The 17,656-nt window shown below is 35.0% G+C and overlaps 1 protein-coding gene across 2 annotated transcripts in view; it reads left to right on the top strand.

Moving 5' to 3' along the window:
- LOC150096200 (WD repeat-containing protein 3-like) overlaps positions 1-17,656 on the top strand; it is a 301,884-nt gene that overhangs the window by 251,191 nt on the left and 33,037 nt on the right. The window lies entirely within an intron of this gene.

Raw genomic sequence — 17,656 nt, 5'->3', positions numbered from 1 at the left:
GTAGACAAGCATTCTATACTCTGCAGGGGACAGCATGGGTTTGCTAAAGGAAAGTCATGTTTTAGCAATTTGCTCATATTTTATAACAATGTTATGGCCGAGTTGGATAAAGGGAATGGATACACTATGATAACGTTGGATTTTTCTAAGGCATTTGATAGGATACCACATGATAGGCTGTTGTGTAAACTGGAGAATATGGGATTGGAACATAATCTATTGACTTGGGTTAGGGGATGGTTGACAGACAGATATCAAAAAGTGATATACAGTGGGTGTGAATCTGCCAGATTTAAGGTAACCAGTGGTGTACCTCAGGGTTCAGTCCTTGGGCCATTATTATTCAATCTACACATTAATGACATCAAGCAGGGTCTATCATCAGATTTGCAATTGTTTGCTGATGATGCGAAGATAGGCAGGGCAATCAGGGATGCTACTGATATTCAGCAATTACAAAATGATTTGAATAGACTGGAAATCTGGGCAAACGAAAATGGCTGTCAGTTTAATGTTAGTAAGTGTAAAGTTATGCACTTTGGCATGATTAGAGTTCCAGAGGCATATTATATTAGTGGAGTTATGCTACAAGAAACTGAAGAGGCAAGGAATCTTGGTGTATTGGTGGATAAGAATTTAAAGTTCAAAGGTCACATAGCAAAAGTTGCAAATACAACTTAGAGGAAAATTGCAATGTTGAAGTGATGAACCTTCACACGTAAGGATAAGGAAGTCATTTTGTCTCTTTATAAGGCTTTGATAAGACCACATTTGAATGATTGTGCACAGATTTAGTCTTGCAGGTTCCAAGGGGATAAAGAAGCTGTTGAAAGGGTGCAAAGAAGAGTTACAAATATTATATCCAGATTATGGGACATAGATTATGAGGACAGATTGCAAGTATGTGGATTACAGACTTTGGTTAACAGGAGAAAAAGTTTATAGACCATATGATAGAGGTCTATAAACTTTTGAATGGGTGTTATAACATTTCAAATGATGAAATTTTTCGTTATATGGAAGGTGGGGAGAGAACATGGGAGCATCCATGGAAGTTAAGGTTGTTCTCAGTCAAAAAAGGGTTAAGAGCTAGGTTTTTCTCCCAGAGAGCAGTGTGTGAGTGGAATAATTTGCCCTTATGGGTAGTGAGTGCATTTAGTGTAAATGAATTTAAGGGAAGATATAATAGCTGGGTTGGGTAATTTACAGCCTCCCTTGATGAGTCCTTGACTCCCTTTAGGTCTCGGATGATAATAATAATAATATGATGGTCAAGTTCAGTAGTTAGAACACTGCTATCTGAACTGATTAATTTTGTCCTGTTATATAGGATTTTTATAATCCTATATTGTTGAGAGAGGTGGGGTGTGACTTCTTGTGAATGTGTCTACCAGTATATGCGGGTTTTCTGTAAATGGAGAAAGCCAGGGATCCATCAGGCTGCCGTGTAATCAGAGTGTTGTCTAGGAATAAGAGACTGTTGTTATTTTCCTTTTCTAAGGTAAACTGGATCCTGAGATGTTGATTGTTTAGATGTGTTAAGAAAATGTTGAGCACATCCAGGCCATGTAGCCAAATGGAGAAAGTGGAGAACCCATGGCTGTCCCATCTATCTCTTTGTAGAATTTTCCTTGCCAAATGAAATATCCCAAGTTCATGGTGAACTGCAACAGGACTGAGATATTGGTAAGAAATTATGGCTTCAATGAGGTCTAAGGTATCTTTGAGTGGAACATTAGTGAATAGAGAAAACACATCAAAACTGACCATTATGTCAGTGCGTTAGAGCGTGAGGTTTTCTATACTCACTTTAAAGTGAACTGAGTTTTTTTTTTTATGTGTGGAGGTGTGTTGCTAGTATATGATGTGAACACTTTAGCTAAATATTTGGTTAATTTGTATATGCGTAAATCAATGCCATCCACAATAGTACATAATGATAAATTTATTTATGGATTTTTGGTAGCCTATATATGGTATCTACATAGATGAAGTAATTTTAATCAAGTAATATTATTTTTTAATATTTAATCAAGTAATATTTTAAGCAGGCTAGATATAAAGTATATTTTAGATTAATTTCCCTCCTATTTGGAAATTCAGATCTCAACATTGCAAAATTAAAAATCAGATAATTCATTCTTTATGTTTTCTTTCTTTTTCTTACTGTGAAACTTATGGTTCTATTGATATTCTGTGAATTTAATATATAAGATAGTTGAACATCCACATTATATTTTAGAATGCATAAAATTATATAATTGTTTTCCTTCATTTTGTTCCAGCTTATAGAAACAGAAATTTGTTTTATGTGCACTAAAAAAGAGCATTTGATTTCAATAAAAGTTGCCCTGAGTCTGTCATTATTATCATAAAAATTCTCATGCTGTTCAAGCTCTTGAGGACTTTGTTAATATCAGATGCATTTTCAATAGGATAATATAATTTTCATCATGCCTATAGAATGTGTATGTTCACTGGCCAGCTTACTTGTTTTTGTGAGTGATAAAACTTGGATATTGCTCTGTCTCATAAAGATATAATCAAATTCCTCCAGTCACTGAACTAGAGTTTATTTTCTAGAAAAGAGCAATATGTGGGGATATTACTCAGCCACAAACTATAAGTGTAAAAATTATAAATATCTCAGATACTTAAATATAACATATTTTCATATGCCAAAATATCTCCAACACATTTTATAAATTAGCAAGTTAGCATTCGTTGTTGGCATAACATTTTGGCATACTGTCTCTATCTCTCTCTCTCCCCCCCCCCTCTCTCTCTCTCTCTCACACACACACACAATACACACACGTGCACACACAATACACACACATATATAATGACTTTTTTCATAAAAGAAAAACTTGTAATTGATAATTGTGAAAAACTTAGAATGAAATATTTCTTACAAATGAAGAATTCTACATAATAATATAATGTAGCATCATTTTCACTTGCTATTCTATAGCAGGAATTGCCAATTACCTGGTTTTACATTTGCTTAGTGTAGTCTCCAATCAATAGGCTGTTGGTGTGAATGTCTTTAGGTGGGAGATGAATTTCATTGTCCAGTGTCAGATCGCTTTCCCTCTTATTGAGGGCTGAAATAGCTTGAGAAAGTTCCTTGTTTGATCTCTAGAGCAAGCTTTCTGGATAATGTAAAAATAAATAAAACAATAATAAAAATAAAATTAAAAAAATATATATATTATATATATATATATATATATATATAAAAATATAAAAATCTCTTAGTCCATCCATGATAATTACTTACTATAGGTTTGCTAGCTTTTGTGGGTGAGAGAGAAATTAAAAAAAAAAGAAGTTTTCTTCAAAGTGTGTATTAGAAAACACAGTAACTCAGTGAGTTTCATATCCTCGAGTAGCTAAAAATTAACAAAGCTGAAGTTATTGTAACATTTTGAAGCATTTTTATTCCTGTTATTAATTATTACTGAATAACTGCAGACAAATCTGAAAAACCTGAATTGAAATCATCCTCTGGTCTTCAAGAAATATTTATAAGGATGTCTTTTAACTAATGGTGAAGAGTTGGTCTCAGAGAGAGAGAGAGAGAGATGAAAAATTCTTTTCTACCAGAAACTGAAGTTTTTATCCCCATAAAACTGACATTATGCAATGCTTGTCTCATGACCTTATGTTTGCAGAATTGTAACCAAATCAAGCAGAAAATATTTATAATTATATGCAAATTTAGGTCTTAATTAGAAAAATGGTGCTAATTTACAGTCTGGAGTTAGATTTATACTAAATAATTGTTGATAAAGTCGACTTGAATTGTAAACGTAATGTTTGACTAAGCATATTTTTTATAATTGAACACTAAAAGGTGTAGTGAAAACTATAAGGCTCTTAGTCATCCCTCTTCTACTTGATAGTGTATTCCGTTTCTTTTGATCTCTGGTTAATATGCCATGTCACTGTTCCATCATACTTCTCATTTCTCTTTTAGTTTGTTTTGGATGCACCTCTCCCATGTCTACATGTTCTTCTGGGTTTTTCCCCTACACATTGTATTCCAAACCCTTCTTTATCTCTCTCTCTATCAATCTATCCATCTTATTGCTTCTGTTGTAACTGTCTGTTTCCCTGAAAAATCTCATTTCACTGGCTTGCAGAAGTCACTGGAAGAAACAGCTATGACTCTATGACTCACAACTGTAGGGATATAAACTGATAGTTAGTTTTTCCCTCGGTGATTTCCAATTTACTTTAAAAATATCTAGCATATTCTACTATCTCCTTGCTGGTACAGTTCTCCTGCTGAGTTTTGATATTGTTCCTTTTTGATTGTTAATTGATCACAAATATTTAAAGCTAGTTAAATGTTCTAGAATTTTATCCTAATGGTTTTTGTCTATCGCCCCCCCCCCTTCCCTTAAAGGTTCTAAATCTATAGTACACAATAAAAAATACAAAATAAGAAAGACTCTTTCTAAACACTAAAGCAGCTGTATATGCCAACAATGTTCGATTTTAACTCATGAATCTAAGAGCTTTAAAACCATAGATATGAGAGAGTTTTGTGAAAAATTAAGAACAGATGACATTAATTGCAGAATCATATTAAAAATGAGGATATTAGGATGGTTATTTGGTTATTTTGGGTTTATTTATGGCTGAAGCAACTAAGGCCATGAAGCTAATATATTTTTTCTGTAAATTGCATGTTTGCTCTTCTGGCTGATTTTTTTTTTTTTTTTGTTTTTGTTTTTTTTTGTTTTGTGGAATTAAAATCCTGAATTTCTGGAAGTGAGTTAGACCAGCTTACTCACTTTCAATTGAAAAGCCCAGATAAAGCCTCTTTGCATTAGCAGATATTAATTCTCTGATGCAAATGAATCCTAGATAGGAAGAAACTTGACATTGTTTAGCATTCAGAAATGAATAGTGCCATTCCCAGGAGTGGTCACTTACACAGAATGGGAGAGGAAGTGTTTGCAAAACAGATGTTTGATGCCAGGTTAGCAGGGAAAAAAAAGACTTAGAGAATGATGAAGATCTACACTGATTGATGCAATTAAAAGTGACTTAGAAGACTGGGATATAAGATCTGACAGCATTAGAGTCCTGACTGATAGCAGCTAATGTGGATGAAAATTGACAAAAGAAATTAGTAATAATATAAACTTTTTGAGGATGAAGCCTCAAAAAAGGCTGAAATCGGTCTGGGTAGTGACCTCCCTACCATAATGTAATAACAGCATACATTTCCTAGGAAATGTGTTTTTACATTATGGCAAATACCTAAGAATAGCAATCAGAATTTACCGATTTTGCTGCGAGACTTCCGGTATTGCACTACGTGCTAGGGTCACTTGCATTTGCTCACGCCAGTGTCGCCGATACTTTATAGTTTACTATATTCGGCAAGAAACTCTCTGATTCCAATCTTTGAGTTTCTTATTCGGTTTTAAAACTATGTAGGATTTAATATCCCCTTAATTTAAATATTGTTTTCATTGCCAAAATGAAGTTAGCTCTTTATACTTAAATAAAATCTATATTTTATATAGAGCATTATCTTCAGATTGTTGTGTAGTGAAGTTTACTGCAGAGATAAAGTTTTCTATGGTGTATGCTGGGCATGATAGAAGCAGTTCATATTTTTTGTATGAATTTCAAATGCATCTTCATAAAATCTGTTCAGCATATTTCTGGAATAACTGAAGCATAGTCATTGCACTTGTTTGAAATTTTGCTGAAGCCAGAATATTGTGTCTATTAATTGCACATGTTCTTCTGGCCGAGTTTTCCTGTTTTGCAGAATGAAAAGAGTAACTAGTGTATGGATAAAAACAAAACTAACATGCTTACACATTTTGCATAATACACCTGATGGAATTAGCATTATTAATACTAAGGAATGCCCAGGAACTGATCTGAAGAGATAATCTAAAATCAGAATGTGAAGAGAAAGATTAGTAAAACAACTTCTTGAACACTAAAATCTAGTTGAATTATTAGTGCATTCGAAAACTGAATTGTAAAATCTGATGAGATTGGTGACATGATGAATAATAGATTAATTTGAAAGAGAATTGTTGATAGAAAGCTAGTTATAGTGTAAACTTCACTGTATAATGCTATTCTAGCATACTTGACACCTCTTAAGGGTATTCATTAGGAAATGATGTTGTTGTTGTGTTTGAATCAGAAATGGTTAAAATAAAGATGCAAAAGTAGAACATCAAGATATAGGTAGATAATGCAGTGAGAAGAACTGAGATTTGATCATATTAGAAGCCTGACCTTTAATAATACCAGTAAGCAGAAAGTTGTTCATTGAAAACTAGTTATGAATCTTAATTGTGTTAGTTTATCAGAATATCTGATAAACCAGGATCTTAACCAGAAGATGAAGTTGGTTGCTTTTTATATGATTTCATTATCATCATCTTCATCTCGAATTTCCAGAGAGCAAAGGACTCAAATGAGGCTATACTTCACCCAAACCAGCTGTTATACCTTCTCTTAAACTCATTCATACTAGAAACACACCACTTCAAGAGGTAAACTGTGAAACTATTCACTACTCTGTTAGAGAAAAATCTATCTCTCACCCTTTCTTAACTGCAAACAAACTTAACTTCCATATATGCCCCCCCCTCCTCCTCCTCCATGTTTTCTCATTTACCAACTTCTCTAAAATCTTCACCACCATTCCAGAGATACTGATAAGTCTGTAGTTAAATATATCGGTTTTTGCACCACCCTTATACAATAGGACTATCATACATTCTTTCCATTCCTGTGGTATTTCCTGAGTTGAGACTCAAGTGATACAAACATAATAAGGGCCTAGCCAGTTTGGCTGAACATTCTTTTAGGTCATGTGCTTATATTCCATGTCTCTATTGCCAAATTTTTATCCATGTGTACTAAAACTCCTCAATCTCATTCTCATGCTTCCCTATTCCTTCATTCAATGCAAAATGCAGTGGTAACACTGTGCTATATATCATTATCATCAGCCATTGTTGATTCTTCTGGATGAAGGCTTTACAAGATAACTTCAAAACTGTCTGTCCATGGCTCTCCTTTCCCATGTCACTCCTGAAAATCTGATGATATCATCAATTCACCATGAATTATTATTATTATTATTATTATTATTACATAACACCTCCAGGGAGTCCAAAGACTCATCGAGGGAGGGTATCTACTCCACAACTCTCCATCTCCACCAGCCACAACTACCTTCATCATCAACGCCATCTACCACCGACCACCACCTAACACCACTAGTATTTTCACAAACAAACATCCATGCCCATGGCGGGATTTGAACATGCAACCTTTTGGCTGGAGAGCGGATACACTAACCAGGTCAGCGTCGTGATCGTTTTTCCTCTTGTGGAATCCGATCCAGCACTTCTTTTGTCTATCATTGATCTTGTCTTTGAGCAATATGCCCAGCCCCATTGCCACTTCAGATGTTTCACTCTTCCTATTATGTCAGAGACTTTGGTTTGATTTCTTATCCATGTATTCCTTTTGTGATCCAGTCTTATGATACCAAATATACTTCTTTCCATACTAAATTGTGTTCTTAATTTTTGAATTTTCTTTGCATTTAGTGTCCATGTTTCACAGTCATATGTCAATATAGGAAGAATACATTGGTTAAAAACTTTTCTCTTCAGGCATAATGGTAGTTGGCTTTTGAATATTGAATGTAATTTTCCAAGTGCTTTCCACCCAAGCATCGTCCATCTTTTAATTTCGTCCATGATATTTTGTTCCATTGGTATCTGTTGTCCTAAGTATATGTAATAATCTACTTGTTTAATTTCATCTTTATTGATTTTTATTATTTTTGGTTAGAAATACTATTGAATATAACTTGGGTCTTCTTTAGGTTTATCTTTAGGCCAGCTGCTTTGCTAGCAATTTGGAGTTCATGATATGAGTCTATAATTCATGTGCAGTTGAAGTAAAAATAACTATGTCATCTGCAAAGTGTAAATAGCTTAAATATCTTCCATTTATATTGAGACCTTTCCCTTCCCAATCAAGAAAGTTGAATATTCCTTCTAGGCACACTGTGAATAATTTTGAAGATATTGTGTCACCCTGTTTTATACCTTTTTATATTTCCAATAGAGATGTTTCCATTGAAATGAATTACTACTGTAGCATTGGTGTATGCTGATTTGATGGTCCTAATGTATGGCTTCTCTCCACTTGTTGGTTTCATAATGTTTTAAGTATTGCCCAAGTTTTTACTGAATCCAAGGTTTTCTCATAATCAATAAAACCAAGACATAATGATAATTGATATTCATCACACCATTCAATAATCTGTTGTACAATATGGCCCATTGTACTAAAGCACTTCAAAAGCCCACCTGTTCTTTTGGTTTTGCTAGGTCTAGAGTTGTACAAGCCTATGAGCTAAGATTTTTGTAAACATTTTGTAAACCACCGATAATAGACTGATGGTCATTAGTTCATCAAGTCTTCTACTTCACCTTTTTTTTTATGTATCAAAATTAGGGTAGCCTTCTTCCATGTTCTTGATACATAATTTTTCTTCAGACATAAGGTTAATCGTTTTGCTAAGATTTTGTAGATCATTTCTCCACCCCTTTTAGAAGTTCAGCTATAACCCATCCTCGTCTGCAGCTTTTCCATTTTGCAATCTTTGGATGCTCCACATAACTTCTGGTAGAATCTGAATTAAACAAAGAAGAAAACTATGAAATAGTTGACGTCATCATCCTGATATAATACTGAGTAAAATTCTTCAATTATTTTTGCTGTAGCATATCTATCTCTGATTATGATCCCATTTTGTAGTTTGACTGCAACCATCTGTTTATTGCTGTTCATCAATTGCTTTTTGGCTTATTCAATTTTATTCTGTAAGTCATTTGATTGTTTCATTTCTTCATAAACTGTTTTTTTTTCCTTAAGAAATTTTGTCTTGTTTCTGTTCTGTGGTACCAGCTATTTCAAGTGAGTATTGTAAAAGGATTTGGGTAATAATGTCATGACTTTCTGATGGATCAGCATTGTCATCTATAATACGATGTTTAAATCTATTGTTTAGTTCATGTTGGAATATATCTTTTTTAATGTTGAATTGTGTACATCTATGTTTTGCTTTGATCTTCGAAGCATTGTTCTTCTTTCTTTTTGGCAGTTGATTTGGATTTTACTGTGTACCATACGATGGTCAATTCCAATGTTGAAGGTAAGTTTATAACAGAGTAGTCTTGAAAGATGTTTTTCTTATTGCTGAGGTTAAAGTCAATTTCACTAGTTTTTCCATTTGGAATTTTCCATGTCCACTTCCTATGTGTTTTTTTCTTGAAAAAAGAATTCATGATATGTAGGTTTTCTATTTCTGCAAATTCTATTAATTTTGCTTCTCTATCATCTCTCATGACATGGATATGTCATTAGAGATGATAGAGAAGCAAGGGTGCTAAATTTCCTATTGAGGTTTCATCTGATTGTTGTAATTCTAGCATTAAAGTCTCCCATTATAATTCTGAAATGATATTTTCCTTTATTGTAAAGTTGGGATAGATCATGATAGAAGGCTTCAATTTCTTCATCAGTATGACTTATTGTTGGTGCATACTTGGATGATCTTAAGAGTGTATCTTTTTTGAGATTTGAACAAAAAACTTGCTATTCAATCAGATATACTGTCAAATTCTACTATGTTGTTCTTAAGTTTTTTGTTGCTCATGAATCCAACTCCACTGATTCTTTCTTTATCTTGGCCTCTATAATACAACATGTCTCCAGTTTTTAATTGAAGAATTTCTTCACCATTACATCTAACGTCACACAGTCTGAGGATGTCCCATTTTAGTTGCTTTAGCTCTTCAGTTAGTTCACTTAGCTGTGCTTCACTGCTCAGAGTCCTACAGTTTAAAGTTCCAATGTCTAGTTTCCAATGGTAGTGTGATCTGGTTACCTGAGGGATTTTTAGCACCCTCTGCCCTCATGTTTAACTGCTTGCTGCCATAGATAGTAACAATCTGGCCTCTAGAGAATGAGGGCCATTTTATTTTGTTTGATTTATCTTGAAACATTGGGCCATATATTCACTGCTGGCCTGCTATGGGTTGATGAATGGCAATATTTTCACATGGGATCGCCAGTCCCAAAACCACTGGTCCATGGCTCTTTTTTCAAAATATTCAGAATTGCCCTGATATCCAACAGTGGTAGTCAGGGTTTCCTGCTATCCCCACCTAGGGGACGTGCTCAGTAGCCAGTGGGAGCCCCCCAGGTGCGCTATATATAGATATAAATATATATATATATATATATATATATATATATATTTATCCCTGGCAAGGAAGGCAGTGGGAAACCACCTTGCTCATAGTCACTTCCCTAGTATAGCTGCCCCTACCATCCGTATGGATGAAAGGAAACTAATCAATCATCATATTGATCCCATACATGAGATGTCAAGAACCTACATCAGTGCCATGTGAGAGATGCAGACGAGGACTGAGATAGAAGTTTTTTTTTTTTTTTTTTTTGAAGAGTTGCAAGTTGTAGTTGTTTGGGAATTCTGTAAATCTCTCATGGTAGATTTTTATAAAAATCTTTCACGATCACTTTTACATAGGTTTTAAGACATGTAGAAATCAAAAATTATAAAGTTTTAAAACAAATGTAATAATTCTACTGTTAAAGTTGTATATAGGGATGTCTATGTGTAATGGAAAATAAGGGATTAGCCCGGATTATGGTTGACCCAGTAAGAACAAAAGTTCAAAAGGTCATACAAATGTAGAAAGTTGCTGCCAAAAATGAAGGTAGCCCAAGTGACGTCATCGTGTACGCAGAAGATCCGGGTAACTATAGCCAAAGAACAAGAATGAACAGAGCTATAAAAGGGCTCTAAGCTTGTAGAGCTCTCTCTCAGTTTTGTTCATGTCAAGACTTTGGCTCCAGGTGTGTGATCCCAAGCAATGGGGGGGTGGGGAGATCTAGGAGGCCATTACCATCTGATGTATTTCCAGTAGCTGCCGGACATGCTATGAACATGTGGATTTTGTTGGCATCAACAATGATTCCAATTTACCGATGGAGAATCAATCTACACTGTCCTGGGAAAACACCCACAGCAGAACCACCAAGAGCTGTCCAGATTATAGACACCCAGGAAGAAAGGCAAAGTATTGTCCAAGTTGTTAGGACTGTATGTGAAACACAAATGTAAGTTCTGAACAGTTAATGTTACAGTAGTTGTACTGGAGAGTGTATGTATACTTATTGAGGATTCATGGTGATTTGTTAATTATTAAGTTATGGGAATAGAGAGAGAGAGAGAGAAGACAAATGTTAACTTATTATTATTATTACGGGTAATTCCAAGGAATTCTTAGACTTATCGAGGGAGGCCCTAAACATCATATCAAGAACAACTATTCGGCATTCACACCGTATCTATCATACTTTGCTTTGAATTCATTTACAGTCATGCCACCCACAACAAATTCTAGCTGCTTATTCCACGCATTCACCACTCTCCAATTAAAAATCCTAGTTCTAACACCCTTGCTAACTACACTCTTGCTCAGTTTCCATGGATGGCCCTAGTTCTCTCATCACCAGAGCTGTCCTAAAAAATTTCCTGAATTAATCTTTTAAAAACTCTTCAGTAATTTGAATGTCTCAATCATATCACCTCTTTTCCGCCTATCGACCAATTTCTGTAACCCACAGCTGTTCAACCTGTTCTTGGTAAGGTTCATTCCATAGACCAGCTATAATCTTGGTCACTCGCCTCTGGATCCTCTCTACCTCCTCCCCATCAAGAAGAAACCCAGGGTCCTAGATCTGGGCACAGTAGTCAAGATGGGGTCTTATCAAGGCTCGATAAAGAGGAACAATAACTTGCTTATCTCTGCTTGTCAAAGTATTCTTCAGTAACCAAGTGATCTGATGAACTGATTTAGCCACTTTTGCTATGTGCTCCCTAAACTTCAACTCCCTATCCACCAATACACCCAAATCTCTGGCTTTGTCAACCTCCTGGAGTACAGTTCCACCATTGTGATATATTACTGCTAATTTTTTCACCCCAAAATGCATAACCTTACACTTTGCTACATTAAAACTGACATCCATTCTCATTAGCCCAGACTCCATCTATCCTTTGGATAGATGCCAATCTATCCAAATCATCCTGCAAAATTTTGACATCATGTGCATTCATTATTGCTCTACCCAACTTGGCATCATCAGCCAATAAATGAACAGTTTCTCTCAGATCCTTTCCTATATTATTAATGAATAAACTACTCTGTGATATCTCTCAATCAACCATCCTCCTATCCATCTCATCAATCCTCTATCCATCTCCCATGTGCTGCAGTTTACTGATTATAATTCCATGTGGTATCCTGTCAAATTAAATAGCAGTGGTCCAAGAACAGAACCCTGCAGCACGCCACTAGTCACAGGCCTTCTCTTGGACTTTACTCCTGAACTCACTACTCTCTGATATCTCTCCATCAACTACCCTCCTATACATCTCACCAACCCTATATCCATCCTCCATGTGTTGCAGTTTACTGATTAAGATTCCATGTAGTACCCTGTCAAAGGCCTTAGCAAAGTCCAGCAGTATCACTGTAAATCCATTATCCTTATCCAGTTCAGCTTTCACTATACTATAAAACGTGACCAAGTTACTAAGGCAATCTACCTTCACAAAACCATGCTATCCTTCTTAGAGTATCCCATTTTCATCTATCCATTCCTGTATTTGCTCTTGAGTAATATTTCCAAAACCTTGACAAGGATTCCTGATATGCTGATTGGTCAGTAATTTGCAACAGCAGTCTTGGAACCTCCTTTATGCAATGGAACTATTTTCCCCTCTTTCCACCCCCTCAGGACTGACCCAAAGCTGAGACTTAAATTAAATAATATGGTCAAGGGAACTGACAATTCCTTTGCTGCTTCATGTAAGACTCGAGCTGGTATACCATCCATCTCACAGATGTATTTACATTAAGGTTCTGTAATATACTATTCACCTCGTTTCATTCTTCTGTATCAGCCATTCGTTCTCTCATTCCTGCAATATCACAGCCTGGATGATATACTTTTGCAAAGTGTTTGCTTAGTAATTCTACTATTTCAGCTGATTTGGTTATCTCTCTGCCATCGTCATTCCTTAGAATCATTTTGTCATCAATCACAAGTTCCTCCAAACCTTTCCATGGTACATGTCCATTGGTAGGTGATGTAAGCTACAAGGTCTGCTGTGAATCTTGAATGACAGAATCCATACTGGTGGTTGCTGATTAATTCTTGGGCCTCTATATAGTGGAGGAGTTGGCTATTGATGACTTTCTCTATTATTTTGGAAAGGGTAAAGGTGATGGCAATTGGTCGGTGGTGTGACACTAGACTTCGATCACCCTTTTTTGGAATAGGATGGATAAGATAAATTTAGTTTAATCCTTTATCCAAGTGTGAGCAAACAAAGTTTGCACCTGAAAGTATCTTCAGGAGACTGGGGTAAGGTAGGACAACACCAGGCAACTCTTTGCAAAGGTGGAGCAAGCTAACATCACTCCTATAATGCAAAACACATCTCCTTGCAGATATGTATAATGTTATGCATTAAGGGAAGGGCCACTACCCAGACTAATTTCAACCTTTATTGAGGCCTCTTCAGTGGGAGCCAGGCCCATGTGGAGATACCAGGCAGAAGCATTAGCAAGGTTATCTCTACCTATAGGAGTTGTCAAACAGTGTGCCAGCTTTTTATTAAATTACTCTGGATTTAGAGAAAGATGTTGAAAGTTTAATTTTTCACTTGGTTAGACTATAATAAATTTAGTTTAATCCTTTATCCAAGTATGAGCACACAAAGTTTGTGCCTGAAAGTATCTTCAGGACTGCGGTAAGGTAGTACAACACCAGGCAAGATACTTTCAGGTATATTTCAAATTTATTATAGTCTAACCAAGTGAAAAATAAACTTTCAACATCTTTCTCTAAATCCAGAGTAATTTAATAAATAGGATGGATATGAGTTTGCTTCCATGCATTAGGATCTCACATTGGTGGAGATCAACCAAACTAAGCTAGCATTTAATATAGAGAGAGTAAAATTTTCAGTTCCAAAGAGGCAGTCTTACACTGACCGAAATTCTCCCTATGCACACAAACAAACAAGCAGGATATATTCTTAACCTTGGTTATTTCAGCATAATCCTATATAACACTAATGACATATGTCTTATGGCACTATTTTATTTATTTTATTGTATATATATTTTTCCTGTGTAGTAAGAGTTTTCATTAAAAAATATGCAGAAGATGCAACCTTCATAGCAGAAACTAAGGAAAATCTGGCGCATTTGATGCTTTTGGTTAAGAGGGAAAGCAACAAAGCCAGGCTTAATTTTAAACATCAGCAGAACAAAAGTGATGGCTTCTGGCAACTTAGACGAAATTATGATTGAGTGAGATAAAGTAGAGGTGCTTGAAAGTTATGATTTACTGGGGTTCAGAATAAGAAATGATAGTCATATGGTCAATGTGAAGATGAAATTAATAGGATAACCATGGCAAAAAATATCTGTGTTAAGCTTGACAAAAATTTTGAAAGATAGAGATGTTAGTAAGGGCTTGAAAATGAATAGTCAAAGCAATGGTATTTCCAGTAGTATTGTATGGATGTGAAGCTGGATCATTAAGAATAAAGGGAGAAAGCAAATTGATTCACTTGAATTATAGGTGTGGGGAGACTATTAAGAATCCTATGGACTGCCAGAATGACTAATAAGAAGTTTTTAGAAAGTATAAAGTTTGGATTTGAATAGGCTGGAAACTTGGACAAATGAAAATGGCTCCAGTTTAATGTTAGTAAGTGTAAAGTTATGCACTTTGGTGATGAGATTTCCAGTGGCATATTATATTACTGGGCTTATGCTACAAGAGAAAAGGCTAGGAATCTTGTTGTAATGGTGGATAGGAATTTGAAATTCAAAGGTCACATAGCAAAAGTTGCAAATACAACTCACATGATAACTGCGATCTTGAAACGAACTTGACATGTAAGGACAATGAAGTTATTTTGCCTCATTATAAGGCCTCGATAAGACCACATCTATTGGATTATTGTGTGTAGATTTGGTCTCCCGGATTCCAAGGGGATAAAGAAGCTGTGGAAAAGGTGCAAAGAAGAGTTACAAAGATTATATCTGGATTATGGGATTTAGATTATGAGGACAGATTGCAAATATACAGATTACAGACTGGTTAACAGGAAAAAGAGGAGTAAACTCATTTTCTGGTTAACAGGAAAGAGGAGACTTGTTCACTGGAAAAAGAGGAGAATATTGTCTGATGAAATTTTTTGTTATATGGAAGGTGGGGGGGGGACATTGGGGGGCATCCACGGAAGTTAAGTTTGTTCACAGTCAAGAAGTGGTAAGAGCTAGGTTTTTCTCCCAGAGAGCAGTGAGCGAGTGAGTGGAATAGTTTGCCTTTAGGAGTAGTGAGTGCATGTAGTGTGAATGAATTTAAGAGAAGGTATGACACCTTGTTTGGATGATTTATAGCCTCCCTTGATGAGTCCTTGACTCCCTGGAGGTCTCAGATAATAATAATAATGAATACAGAATGCTCCTTGGAGGTAGTGATTGCTAAATAGAAATTAATATACTTTGGACAAGTTATGTGAACAGATTAAATCATTGGAAAAGGCAGTTATGTTTGGGAAGATTGAGGGTATGAGAAGGAGAAAAAGACTGCAAAAAAGTTAGATGGACAACATAAAGTAACTACCAACTTGAACTTACAGCTACTGAAAGAAAAGACAAAAGACCAAGTGAGAGCCTTTGTTCACATGATCACCAAGAATTAAAAATGACTGGATGGTGCACATAACAACAAGATAAATAAGGCCCGTTTAAAAAAAAATCATATTTATGGTAAGTTGTGCCGGTTTGGTTTCTTACACACACACAAAGGACGCAATACAATGGCAAATCAGTGGCAGCATATTATCTAGCGACTATATTGTGTCAGTTTGCCCTAGACCTTTGTGGGAGGTGGTTGTGTCTTCCCGTTTAATAATATTATGCCGCAATAATTCAAAAATGTTGTCTTTTTGCATTGTTCTTTCAACATTCAGTTTTATGATAAAAAAATGTTTTAATTGATTTGAATTCATATTTTACGTGAAAATAGATGTTATCTAATCTAGTTCATGGCGGTTAATAAGGCCCAGTAAATTTGTTGATGGGCCTTATTAAACTGCTATAATTTATGATTTTATTTTTTGGTGATTGCTCATAATAGTTACTTATTTTATTGCTAAAGCCTCTGAAAATGTCAGAAGTTAAGAAGAAACGAGGTCTTTGGACTAATGAAAGACTAGAAGCAGCTATGAAAGCTGCGCAAAGACGACAACTATCACAACGTGCAGCATCAGAACGCTATCGATTACCTAGAAGAACATTCAGGAACTATTTAAAGACAGAGAAGATGATGAAAAGATTAGGAAGAAATACTGTGCTAACAAAAAAAAACAAGAGAAGAACTTGGTAGAAAGAATAGTAAAGTTTGCTTCAATTGGCGTCCCTTTGACTTCAAAATCTATATGTAGACAAACTTTTATATTTTGCGAACAAAATGAAATTAGAAATAACTTCAATAAAGAAAGTGGCCTCTCAGGGAAAGATTGGTTGAAGTTATTTTTAAAGAGAAGCACAACAATTTCGAAACGTAAAGCTCAATTTTTGAATCCTGCATGAGCTACAAGAACATGTCCTAATCCTCCATCTTGTGATTCGGTTAGCTCTGATGATGAGATTCCATTGGCAAATCTAAAACAAAGAACTCTTTGAAGTCATCGTTTCAGGAGTTAATGCCAACGGCAAATTATGCAGTTGTAAAGGCAACACCATGAAGAAAAGCTTTTAAATTATAAGGACCACAGAGTGACCAAAGCTTCCACTAAAAAACAGGAAGAACCAAAAAAATAAATAAATAAATAAAGGAACAAAGAGTGTCAAAAGAGGGGGTAGTATTGCCATGGATGCAGAGAAGAAAAGGTTGCTGATATGAGGCAGTGCACACGGTGTCTTAAATGGTACCACGAAGAGTGTGTTGGTCTCACCAAAGAAGAATGTGGCATATTTGTATGCCCTTATGACTGTTCTTAAGCTAATAATTATGATTAAAATTAATAATAATTAAAAATAATTGTTATATTCTTTTTTAAATATTTAATTTTGTTCAAAGGCTTTATTAAACTATTATGATTTAATAAGGCCCTCACTAAAAGTGTTTTTTAAAGACTTGGTTAAAATATAAATTACTGCAAGAATTGTTCTTATTTGTGTTTTTTTTTTTTTTTTAATTAGTGATAATACAAACTTTAATATGAACACTGTTGTTTCAATTAATCTAAACAATTGTCTAACTTATTCAAATTTTAAATAAGGTGGGCCTTATTTGCCTCAGGTACTATTATATTAAGAAATGTATCATGAAATTAATGAAAAATAATCATTTTTTTTAAATGCTTTTTAAAAACAAAGAAAAAAAAAGTAAAATAAAATAAAAATTCATTCAGTACATACATGCAGTGCCATTAGACAAAAAGTTACATCCTACA

The sequence above is a fragment of the Typopeltis vanoorti genome, chromosome 19 (genome assembly GCF_054136105.1).
Source record: "Typopeltis vanoorti isolate ZY-2024b chromosome 19, IOZ_Tvanoo_1.0, whole genome shotgun sequence".
NCBI lineage: Eukaryota > Metazoa > Arthropoda > Arachnida > Uropygi > Thelyphonidae > Typopeltis > Typopeltis vanoorti.
Note: the sequence above shows the minus strand (reverse complement) of the source record. Positions and strands in the feature narration are given on the sequence as shown.